General features: G+C 34.9%; 1 protein-coding gene across 6 annotated transcripts in view; it reads right to left on the bottom strand.

Moving 5' to 3' along the window:
* The window catches only part of CNTN5 (contactin 5), a 666,666-nt gene that overhangs the window by 450,667 nt on the left and 202,486 nt on the right, over positions 1-13,513 (bottom strand). Inside the window, exon 1 of one of the 6 annotated variants that reach the window (XM_074860213.1) lies at positions 7,340-7,423. The exons of the other annotated variants lie outside the window; for them this stretch is intronic. The gene's annotated coding sequence lies outside the window, so the exon portion shown is untranslated. Of the gene's footprint in view, positions 1-7,339; positions 7,424-13,513 lie in introns of those variants that run through there. 6 annotated transcript variants of the gene reach the window in all.

The raw sequence follows: 13,513 nt of genomic DNA on the forward strand, positions 1-13,513 counted from the left end.
AGTGACAATGACCTGGAAAAAGTTTCCAGAGACTGCAGCCTCACAGCTTTTCATTAAAGACAATGTCAGAAATCCCACTGGCAGCACACTAAAGAAATGTCAAGGGGGAGAAAGGAACCAACCATTTCTTCCTGCTTCAATAGATCTAGTAAATTATGTTTATTTGCACACATACACAGTCTTGCTCTGTAACCAGACCTAAATATTTGCAAGCACCCCTGGACTTGCTTTGTTCCTGCCTTTTCAGTTTTTGCTATTTGAAGAGTCAATTTGAGAGTTAAATTTGGAAACCTGTCAATACAAAGCAAGCTTCATTTAATTGCACAGACATTATACCTCAAACTGGAATTTGTTTTCATATTTTGGAGATTTCTGAAGAATTGAGGTAGAGAGGATAGGAGTAGCAAAGGAATCTACTGTCTGTGCATTCATCTAATTGCAAGTTTTAAGTAAATGGCAGAAGAAATAAACTACACACCTGAAAGTTCAAGCTGCAACCTATATGTTAGCTAATTTTCAACAGATATATTTGCTATGAAGAGCAAAAGTGTTCTCTAAGCTTTGGCAAACTGATCAAGTTGTCTTGCAAATGTACAGGACAATAAAAATTTAGGGCATCCATTGTCTATAAAAATTAAGCTTACTTTAATAATAATAATAATTTCAGATTATGCCATTCTGGAAGTTATGTACTTCTCTGAAAACATCTTATGACATTCTGCAGTGTTTCTATAGTGCTTCAAAGATCATAATTTAAAATAATACAAACACAGTCATTTGTCTAAATACTAATTTTAATATAAGCACTATAAATCCATTTACTAGGCCAATTATTAAACATTCTAAATTCAGATGGTATTTCATACCACTTCCACTGATTGACCAGGTAGGTGTTCTGATATTTAAAATATCAAGAAAACATAATTCAGGCCATTTATCTTCCTAAAGTGGTTGTGTATCATTTGATTAAATCCTTAAAACACATTTCTGAACTAGATGATTTGGTTTTGTCAAGTAATTTTAAAATGCTCCCTGCATAAGGCCTCAAAAATTTTAATACCCTTGATTTTATTTATATTTTTTTCAAATAGTGAGTATAGTAAGTCTTCCTCCAAATGGTATCTGTCAATATCACAATATGATAGCGTTCAAACATTTGTTATCTGCAAGTGCAGAACATCTGCTATTTTGTCACTTAGCAACATTGTGCAATAATTTTTCCCTCCCCCCTACCCCTCTGTTATTATGCAAAATGTGTTCAGGACAAGAAATGCTTAGAGAAAAATTGTTCCTGCAGTGAGATATTTTGACACAAAAATCTTTTCTCATCAAAGATGAAAAGCACCTTGTCATTCATTTCTAATTACAGCCTCCATTCTGTCAGTACAGAAAGATGCCAACTCCCCGTGGTGATGTCATACACTGACATTTACAAAACTACACTGGACTTTGTCTACTCTTGGTGTTTGCCAAGATCAGTCAGTGTCAGCACTGATACACACCGATAAAGGGAATTTATAATTACAAGCTATAATTGTGTTTAAAGCCAAGAAAAGGGCATTATGCTTTCTGATATCAATAGTTGCTGAATCATCTTCTAAAACAATAGGAAAAGCTTGATTTCATATTCCTATTCTGAGATGCTAAGACATTAAACTGCAATGACAACAGAGATTTCACACTCCAAGAATCAATTTGAAAAGATTTAAACTTATTAAAGATTAAAATGAACTATTTAGTGTTCTGCAATTAGTGTTAACACACAGGCTAAAACTACGAGTGGGGAAATAGCTAAACGGAAGTGGTAACCATGTGAGAATGCAAAGCCTCTGAGAAATTCTAATCCTGACCAAAACAGCATTAGATAGTCTAATTCAAACTACAGATGCACTCATATTAGCATAAATCAGAAGAGACAAATAAATCCCCCTCATTAGTTCTACTTAACATAGTGGCTCTTAGTAATTTTCTGAAAGTAAAATACTTGTAATTGTATAAGCTACAAGTTTATTTTCCATCTTATTAGGAATTATCTACAGCAGTCAAGATAACCACAATAGGAAGAACTTCAGAGCTCTTGACATAATTGTCCAATAGGTGTTCTTGGTAATTTCAAGATGTCATGATTTAGAAGTCCAGTTATGAAATTATTATAGGGTCTTCAAGTTATTAATGAACTCAACACAGATATGAAACATGTTACCTATGGTCCATAATATTTTCACAGAATCATAGAACACCAGGTTGGAAGGGACCTCAAGAATCATCTGGTCCAACCTTTCATGGCAAAAGCACTGTCTAGACAAGATGGCCCAGCACCCTGTCCAGACAAATCTTAAAAGTGTCCAATGTTGGGAAATTCACCACTTCCCTGGGGAAATTATTCCAATGGATGATTGTTCTCATTAGTTAACATTTTCCTCTTGTGTCCAATCAGAATGTCTGCATGAGATTTTCCTTCTTTAACGTCAGGGAAGAAACTATTCTCAAGGGGAACATGATATACTATATTGCTTTGAATACCTTGCTCTCTACTAAGAATGGGATTTTATTCTTCCTGAGCTAAGACTAGTCTCTTTTTAGCTATGTTTCTTCTTATAGAAAACTGCCCTTGGGAAAACCTGTCCCAAAAGGTTATGAAAGCGTAACCTTGAAAGAAAAATAAAAGTGCGGCAAAATAAAATTACTATTGAAGGATAACATTTTTAAGAGAGAGTGCCTATGAATTATTATTCTACTTTCTGTTTAAATATTCTTGCTCCAACAAGAAAATCAAACTAAAATGCTCAAAATGTATTAAATCTGTTACATGGATGATGATCTCTATTGGAATGACACTGAAAAAGTTCTATTTTAATATACAAGATATATAACAGAAATCCCTGGGGTTTTCCCATATATATATATATATACACACATGGCAAATACTCTGCAGTGTCTGACATCATATATACCTCACTTACAAGACGGATGTCGGACTCTACAAGATACATATAATATACTATGTAATCACCATGGAACAACAGATTAGTTACTACTGATAACTTGTATGTGGGGGACAATTGCATGTTATCCCAGGGTCTTTTTTCTTTTTTTTTTTTTTATTAGTATTCTGCAGTTTTATTACATTAGTTTCAGAAATTATTCCTTTGGCAAGGATTCAAGGTGAACCACCCTCCCAGTGCACATGTGAATCTGCAGTGCAGGAGGGTGTCCTTGTTGAACAGTCACCTCTAGGGCGGTAGAGAGAGGGTTGAGATACAGGTTATCAATAGACTCCTGCTGTGAATCTTTTCTTTTGAAATTCCCTGCAGTGTTCTCATGCCTGCTGTTGATATTTTGGTGCTTTGAAGCTGTCCAGTTGGCAGCTTCAGTAAAGCAAGTATTGTTGATAGCTGCAGGGGACCCAATGTAGACATCTATTTATCAATAATTCAAATATATACAGCAGAATGTTTGCTACTGCAATCATCTTAGGTTGCATCCTTATTACAGAGGTTAAATGCTACAAAACCAGTGCTTATGTCCAATAAAGAATCAAAGGCATTTTTATAGACTGGAATTTTCCAAGCAGCCTGTGAAAATTTAGTGTCTGCCCTTAGCTGGATTTTCAAGAGTTTGACAGAAACAGAAAAAAATAACTCTAATCTTCAGGAAAAAACCAAATACCTAGTACTCAAAAAGTTCAAGCCAGATATTCCAAATAAACTAGAAACAATTATAAGAAACTATATTTCTCAAAGACTTTAATAATTTATAGTAGTAACAAAGTGGCAATACACATCACCAGAAAGCACTATGAATTTCACTCCCTGATGTTTGTGCAGAGCAAGGTATCTCTAGACCTAAGCAAAATCAGGAATATTCATAAGGCACAGGCAGTACCTAAATTAGAGTTCATTCTTCACATAGTCACTGAAAATAAAAGGCTGCTTTGTCTCATCCTCTGGAGATGCTCTGAAACTTCTGTCTGTAATTGTGGCTTTGAAATGAGGGGATGACACAACACGAAGATAACCTTGAATTTCATATTTTAATGTAATAAATAGAAATAATAAAAACAAAACTTGAGAATGGTGGGAAGAAGGAAGTTTCCACTAACACAGATAAGTCTACTCATGTCACATAAACCTGATGCATATATAAAGGGAAAGCTTTGCTGAGATTCACACAGACTGTAGCAGTTATGAACGAACACTGTAAGCACCATGAATGTGTTCTCGTTGTGCAAATAGCAGTGAAAATACTATTAGAGTGAAAATAAAGTTTTATTATCTCACAACATTGTATTTGCTTTGTGAGTGTAAGTGCAGCATATTGATTTTTCTAATCTTTGCAAACAAGCAACTCAACTGAGTTACAAGATAGTTCATTTTAAAAATAAATACAATTGTCACCTTAATTAAAATCTTAAAGCTATCCACAGCACTTCTATTCTACCAATGCTAACCAATTGAAAAGCTATAATAAATAGGCTTCTTTAATTTTTAAACTTCTAACAAATGCCCATAAGGCACTAAATACTAGAACTTCTTAAATAAAAGTATCATGATTTTTTAGTTAGTTTTTTTAAAAAGAAGACTCCCAGAAGAGCTGCATATTGCATCTCTACCTCACCTGTGGAGACAAATGTCAAGAAATATCTATCACTTTTACTTGTCACCCAAAATAATCAATAATGGCCATGAATTCCAGGGTAGACAGTCTCTTTTTGCAGGGGTTACAATCTGGTCATCACTGACTGTATTACAGGAAATGGAAACCTATCAACTAGACCTAATGCAGGACAGTGAATTCCCTTTTCCGTCTTCATAAATTGATACCTGGTAAGTTCTACCTTTGAAACTCTTCTAAGATGTATGATAAGTCAAGATACAGATAATTCTAGGAAGTGAAATAAGGGTAAGGGAAAGGGACTGGAGGAACAGTTCCTGAGAACTAACCTCTCTCATCAACTCAGGCATATATTTTGTTTTCTGAACTAAACCAATAATCAGTGTAACTTAAATACATGACTGTTATCCAGACTTTTCATAGTATCAAGGCTCTAAAGCCACATCCTTTTATGTGTCACGTAAGAAGAAAACAGTCACACCCCTGTCAGTTTCTGGTGAAAAGCAAGGCCCTTTAAGGGTTATTTTAGCTAATGCAATCATGGTAAGGAGAACTTTGCTTTTCATCTAGTAGACAGGTCATTGAAATAGCCTGTGGAAATGTAAAATTTTGTCCCTTGTGTTCGGGTCCTGAAGGAGGCACCATTGCATTTCATCAGGACATAAGTCTTGTTACTGATCCACATTTATCTTCTGGATTGGACAACACCCAGATCCTGAGTTTTGAGGTGTGGAGAAGTGGAGAAGCAAAGTAACAGTGGTGTGTTTGTCTGAAATTAGAATGTTAGAAAAAAGAGGAAACAGTAACTAAAAAAACCTAAGTGAAATTAGCTCCATGATTAAGTGGAAGTTCAGTAGGAAGGTGAACAGAACCTGCTTTCCTCAACTGTGCTTGTATCATACTTCAGGTGCCAGAACTTTTATGGGCTTCATACATAAACTTTGCTCTGTTAAATATGACATAGTTGATACCATAAAAATTTTGAAGACAATGATCATTTCCATTTGGCAAGATCTTTCAAAGGCTCAGGATAAAACTTCACTGAGAGATTAGCATTACAAGGAATCGTCATAGCTTCTAAGGACAGAATAATAAATTGTCTTTTTCAATTTATTCTATGTGAGAATTGGCTCATTCTTTTTAATAAAATTCAAGTATCATTTTTTTTCAAACAAATCTAAGAAAATTTGTGAACAATTTCTTTACAGATCAGGGGATAGTGTAAGAAATCATACAAGAAATCTTTCAGAAACCAAGAGAAATTAAGAGCGTGGAATGCAAGCTCTTACTCTGTTTTCTTCACCATAAATTAATTTTCTGCTGAAATTTAACCGATACCAAATCAAAACCGAATGTTTTACAAAGGTTACTTGGCAATCATTTCCAGAGATTGCCATTGTTTTATGATGATGTATGTAAAACAGAATTTAGGCCACAGTGAGATGACGTGAATATACTTTCCACAAATCCAAGTAGACTCTAAAGTTTCTGAAGGGAAAAGACCGTTAAAGCTAAATAAAGACTATAAACATTTGCTTTTCCAAATGCTGTCAAATTAAAAGTTTTTCAGTAACTCTATTAATATAGAAAACTCTGGACACATTACTTGCTCTTTGGTGCTCTCAGTGACATTAACCTATTACAATTTTAGTTAACAGTTCAAAACAGAATTATATTAGATGAACTTTAATTAAGGTTTTATTAATTCTTAAAAGGCAATTTTAGACATAAGGAGGTTGACATTAGTCACATACAGTTATTCTAAAGTCAGCTACAGTGTAAGTCTGTAATTGCTAAAAAACTTTGTTTTTTTAAAACAAAACCAATAAATTCCACAAATGGAAATATGTGTAAATGTACAAACATTGTTTCAATTTCGTAAAGCCAGTAGAGCTGACCATCTATCTATTATCTTTTTTAAAAAAAAAAAAAATAAAATAAAATTCCCCCTTTGAAAATATAAGGATTTAAGTTTCAAATTGTATGTAGGTAGATGTATAATCAACTATATTTGATTTCTTGTTGGGTCCAAATGTCCAAATCCCTTACCAAACATGCTATACACACTTACTAAAGAAAGACTGTACTAAATCAAGTTCAGAAATTTTTTTTATTATTCAAAAGAAAACATTGGCTAGATATTTATTACTCTATTCTTGAGCTAAATCCAATTACTTTTACAATGTATGGCATGTTTCAGTATTTGACAGAAAAATAAATAAAAAATAAATAAAATGCTCTCTCACATCTCAAATCACGAATGACATTAAGTACCAATTCCATTCCAGAGTAAATACATTTGATTAGCACAATGACTTAAAGGAATGATTTGTTTCACAAGATGCAGTAAATCTTCCATTTATTCAAATATTGGTAATCACTCTAGCTGAATTGCATAAAGAGCATGGAAATTAGAGGAAAGATAAACAAATGCAAATTGGTTATCACAAGGCAAATGCACTATAATGAATTCTCTATCCTATGTAAGCAGCATCATCCCCAGCAGCCTACTTTGTTCTTAAACCAGTGCATATATATACATAAATGCTTAAGACTGACTTTAAGTCAAAACATTTACAGAACAGATGTTTAAGCTTCTCCTGTGTGGCTGTAAGAGATCCTGTAGTACCCAAATCAATATGCACTGCTTCTTATTTCTTGAATGTGGTGTTAGGATTTCCCCCATACTCACTTTCATCAGGGTCAGAGCGCTCCAACAACCCACCTGCACCCTGCAGCCCAGTGACTTTTTAGGGTCTTCTCTCCCTTGCAGGGTGGAAACAGAAGTTTGTTACAGAAGCAGCAGAAGACAATAACAGGCAAGTAGGATTGCTCCCACGTGGGGTGCCCGCATGCTCGCTTTGACATAGATAACAATAGCTGAGGGAGTGGCAACGGGACTGTGTGCCATGTGAATGGATCACCCAGCACAGTCCAAGAGCCTGTTTGCCCAAACGCTTACAACCCTAGAGAAGAAGATGCCAGTGACTGCTAGATTAAATGGCAAGCAGGGCATTACCAAGAGATTTTGGAAACAAGGAAGTAAGCTTGAAAAGAAGTACAAAAACACCATGGCAGTTTGAGAATGCCAGTCACCCCAGTGTCATTGCGTTCTCCCAGGGCTGGCAGAGTATCCTCAACACTCGGGGCCGCAGGGAGCACATGCAGTCAGTGCACTGGTGGTGTAGGTTGCAACGCAGGACCCACACCTCGGGGGTGCACCCATGGGTGCTGTCTCACCAGCGGGTGGGCTGATATGGGTGCAGGCAAAGACAGAGCATGCAGGCAACTGTGTGAGCGTGTGCTATTCACATTTCTTGGGATTAGTTATAATAGGCTGTTTCAGAATTTAAAGAGTTTTTTTACAGCTTTATCTATGTCTAGCATTGTGGTTTATCTTCTGTATTGTTAGTATTGATCCCAAATATACAGTTCATTGCTTGTTGGTTAATTATGTATCAGTAATAAATCAATAAACCTCTTGGAAACAGATTGGATTTAAACCACCATGAGTTGAGCAGCTTTTCTGTCCGACATTGTTATAGATAAACTTCATGGTCAAAGCATATGTCTTTGAACAAGCTCTCGAAACTTATGGCTCTCTAAACATCCAGGAGCAGAAAAAGGGAACACATTTCATACCCAAATGATAAGCAGAAGCTTTCAATAATGGACAGAATTATGGTAAGAGAATGAAGGTTGTTGAAACCATAATATTTCAGTAGAAGTGGCAAAGATAACTATGGATTAGTAGATATGGATGGGTCAGAAGGTCACTACAGTCTGGACCATATAGATATAGTCCCTTAAAGCAGATGAAGGTTCTAACAGTTGAACAAGGCTCAGATTAGGCCAGGTGATTGAGACATGTCAATTGGGAGTAACTGTTCTTTGAAGAAAAGCCAAATGATGAGAAAATGCTCTTATAATAACTGTGAAGTTCTGTTTTGCTAAGTGTAAGGATGTAATTTCCTCAGCACTTCATAATAAAAGAGTTATAGGATAAGGATTGAATGTATAATACAAGCAGCACATACTCTGAAGAATACTGTTTCACACTAAACACTGGTTGTATTTATTAAGATTTACAGAGTTACAAAATAAAATCCTGTTATCATTCTCTGTATACCTCATTTTGCAAAACCTTAACAAGATGACTTCTGTAACATGAAACTGTAGAGTGTTGCCAAATGAAGTTTAACATGTAATACATGGGCCAATTCATCCCAACTAAGCATCCCAGGCTCCTTTTATTGACAGACACCCTGAGGATGATTTAGATGTGGTTGAACTGAATTACGTTCCACTGATTACAAACAGAGACTCAGCAATGAAGCTCTAAGCCAATGTGCCTTAGGCCTGCAGTAGAGTGTATGGAAGAAGAGTGACTTATTTTTTTAGTTTATCTTTTTAAGAATTAGTATTTTGGACTGGCTGTTTTAGAAATGACAAGTTCTGTATAAGCAAAGTTAAAGATAAATAAAGAAATCATGCTCTTTAATTCATGCATGCATTTCTAACCTTGTAGAACTGGAATTGAAAAATGCACACTCATTTGTAAAAAGTGTATTTTAACTACATCCAACTTAAATGTATATGTCATCAGCTAAGTAGACACTATTGCATATGCTTCTGTTAATTCAGTTGCTAAGATCGGCACAGTGGCATTTATTTTAATGTGCAAGTTCCATATTCTCATTTAACTGAACATTCATTTGTCTGGAAGACTGAATTTATGTGGGCACTAATTTGTTATGGAAAATGAATGCACTATGCAAGAAAAACACACATTTCTTCTTCATCAGCCAAATTATTTTTAAATTTAGCAACATGACTGATTACTTATGTATGACAATTACCACATTTTCAAATAGGGATATTTCCTAGTTACTTATACTGAGGTCTTAAGAATTATTAAGATTTTGTTTTTATCATGAAAATCTCTATAAAAAAAAAAGAAATTATATTGATAGATTTAATACAAGCATAAAAGTATTAAAGAAAAGCATTTGGGTTTAAAATGGAATAATTTTTCATCCCCAGTTGAATTATTATTCTTTTGCTATGTTCTCAAAAAAGTCTCCTGTACAAACTATGATCTACATATTGGAGTTTTAATAATGCTGATGACTTGGTAGAGACTCAGTAGGATAATGATATATGTTCATTTTCTTTTCTACAAAAGGGAAAATAAAAGTAAGTAATAAACCTAACGTTTAAAACTTTTATTCTTCTGCTGCTCAATTGCATATTCCATAGGAAAAGCAAAGCAGAAGTGGAAATTCAAACCTTGTTCCTAAGAATCCAATCTAATTCTCACACAATTCCTTATGTTTCCTTTATCATCTACATAGTTATTTAATCAGCAGTTACACTACCACCATCTATGCTCTGGATTTTGCTTAACTGTTAAAAGCAGAGAAGCAGACAATGTTGGCCCCTTGGAGTTGTTCAGCTACAACATCTGTCTCACTAGGCTTTTTTTTTTTAAGTTGATGTAATTTTATGCAATTAATATTTTTGGTTGTCCTGTTTCTCTTTCTTTTTTGTGCTTTGGTCCCCACACCATCCTAGTGAGTTTAAAGGTTGCAATGTGTGGCATGCCTTCTATTTGCTGAATGGTTTGAGGGATTATTTGACAGGCACAGCTGACTATCTTTTTTGACTTTATCTTCACGTAGTGTTTATACTGGGTCATTTCTTTCCCTATGGACATGATGTTGTCAGTCATTCTACGAGTTCTGTTGGGTTTGTCTTCAGAGAATGAATTGTTTATTTATCAACTGATAATGCTTTAATCAGATTCCCTTCTAAGGGTTTTCCGCCAACTTCTCTTTCCTACTCCACTCCCAAATCCTAAAATGTATTTTAGCTATGAAGGGGAAATTCTAATTGTAACTGCTTAGCAGTGGTAACTTCTGACTGAGGAATGATCTGGCATGGCCCAACTACAAGAAGGGTTAAATTGTCTGGAAGCAGGAATGCCAGACAGAAGGACTCCTTGCAAGGGAGTGAAGTGTCCCTTGATGATAAGAAACAGCCTCAGCATTGTCTTGTGGCCATCCTGGAATGGGTGTGCTCAGGGCCTAAGATCAGGGACCACGTTTGGGCAGCAGAGCTGGGCAGGGGGATGGACCCATGGGCGGCCTGAGGTGGCCCATGCAACTGCTCTCGGGTTTGGTGCTGGGTAGATAAGGAATCTGCTTGTGACGCATCTTTGCAGTAGGACTCTGCCCAATGCATTGCTCATTTTTATTTATTTTTTTTTTTAAATATTTAAGCACAAACCTGTGCTCAATTTGCCTTGAGGGATACCATAAAAATTTCCTAACAGCTACCAAACTTATAAGTGACTGTAGAGTCTTAAATGGTTTTGTTGGTTTGTTTGGGTTTTTTTCTTTTGGTGTTTTTGGGGTTTTTTTTGTAGTCTATTTAAGAAACTATTTTGTAGTCTATTTAATTTTGTAGTCTATTTAAGAAACACAAGAAGGTATATATGCACCTTCTAATTCCATGGTACTTCTGCTACCTCACATTTTCTGGCTTTCCATGAATCCATATCTCCACTCAGTTCCTATACTATTAAGTTTGAATTAATTTGTGATTTTTTTAGTGAAAGTTAATATGCTCACTCCAAATTCCCTGTAGTATCAATAGATACTTTGATAAGAATGCATATGTAGCATTTTTATAGGAGCCTACTTACCATACAGACTACATGCTGTTCTTCAAATTTCATGGACTTATGCAACCTTTGGCACTACTGGAACCCTTGCTATTAAGTACAGTGGAATTTGAACAAGGTTTTTAGTTGATTGTTTTATAGACTTTCTACTTTCAAGGTATTTTATAATACGAAAACTAGTGATTCAGATTTTTCAGCTATATTGCCTGTTGTTCTACCATTCCTTTTATTCCAACAGTTTGGATCAAAGTTTCTGTTTACACAAATAGTCATATAATTAGCTGGTAAAATACTTAAGATTCTTCATAAGCATTTTATCAGATAGGTCATTGAACTGGGATAGTTAGGTCAATGGATTTATCAAATGAAAGAGAAGAGAGAAAGTGAAAGATTGTGGTTTGTACCTACACTGTAATGAGAAAAGCATAGTGCTACTTTACTATATTGCAATCTCTTGAGTTCCTTCTCAGCAATAGCTCTGGATTCCCAGTGAGCAGTATTACTCATGGGATATAGGGAACTGATTTTCATATAACTATCTATGTTAGCTGGGACTTCAACCTGCGGAAGCCAGTGGAAACATGTTCCTGACTTCCTGAATGACCGACAATAGCTTTTGTACTTCTACAGTTTCTGTACAGGGATTATTGTCCTCATCAAGGACCTAAATTCCTTTCCAGCCCCTGCCCAAACTTAGCTAAATTTCATTTTTGTATGGCTTACAGAAAAAAAGAGATTCTTAATGAAAAAAAAAATCAATTTTATTTTTATTATACAAATTGTTGCATTTATCTCAATAAATACTATGAATTACTTTTCACCAAGTCTGTGAACTAAGCAATTCCTGCCTAGGGTAAAAACGTAATGTTCAGTGCCAGGCAAGCTGAGCCAAATAAATAGCGCTGAATGTTCTCTACCCCAAATATTAACCTAGCTTTCATTTTTAAAGTATTGAAGGCAACAAAGTCATATCTTTTTCTTAATCTATGGATAGTAGGACAGGAATCTATTTGAAAATTCTCATTACAAAAATAGTTAAGAACTATGGATTAATATATATTGAAAACTGAACAGATCTCTTTAAGTACATGTTAATTATCAAAACCACATTTAATATAAAAAAGAAGAGCAATTACTGATTTTATAAATGATCTTGGATAGAAATACATATAAATTATTGAGGGATGGGACTAGTACAGATACATCAAAATAGTGCAGATACAAGTGAAATGCTTAGAGGGCAGCCTTGAAACTGAAGTCAGAGACTATTTACCGAAGTTTGTGTAGCAACTTTTAACTCTACTAAAAGCTGCAGAATAACTATCAGCAAAAATGAAGATTTGCCTAAAAAAGAATGAGCTATATCTACCACATTAATACATTTAGTAACTCCTTCACAAGAGGATGCTATCTCTACAGGGAAGTAGGTAAGGAAGTCTGGAGGATAAGAATGTATTTTCCCACTGGACTGCAAAGTCCAGTCAATCGTGCTACTGATTCAGTTTATATACAGAAAGTGAGATGTCCCCCCACCTTTCTCTTCCTAAATTTGAAAATAAAAATATTTCTTTCACTTTAAACAAATAAAACAATTCTTTCACTCACATTCACTACAAAAAACTAAGGGAAGATTTCTCTGTTTGAAGTGAGTTTTGCCAAGGAACTGCGGACACTTGAAGTGTCATTCTGTTTCCCTTCTACTTATAGTTAGGTGTCCTGAAACTTTATACATTTGCACAAAACAAGGCTTAAACAAGGGTTTCAGTTCAAACTAACTAACTTGGAGTGAAGGATTTTCAGTATCTAATTCTGGAAATTAAATTTTGCTGCATAAACCATCTCAAGCACTAACTAGGGTTACTGTTATGACATTTAGATGCTGCATTTTACTTGCTAGAAATAGTAATTTACTTAAATTTATTTTTATATTGCCTAGTCTTCATAAACTATTTAAGTATAAATTCTATAAAAGATTCCTTGCACTTTAAATAGGTTAACATATCACTTTAATTTGCTTATTGTATTAAAAATGTCACGCTGATATTTTTTTTCTTTTCCACTAGTGAAAGAGCTTTCTTGAAGGACAGTGGCTTTGACAGTCTGGCAAAAATGGGGATAGAATCTCTGTTAAAAGTCTTGCTTTACAGCATTCACGAACACCTCTTTCTCTACTGCATGCAGCCACACAAAAAATTTCTTGAAACCCAGAACATA

Source organism: Strix uralensis, chromosome 2, assembly GCF_047716275.1.
Source record: "Strix uralensis isolate ZFMK-TIS-50842 chromosome 2, bStrUra1, whole genome shotgun sequence".
In the NCBI taxonomy this organism is placed as follows: Eukaryota; Metazoa; Chordata; class Aves; order Strigiformes; family Strigidae; genus Strix; species Strix uralensis.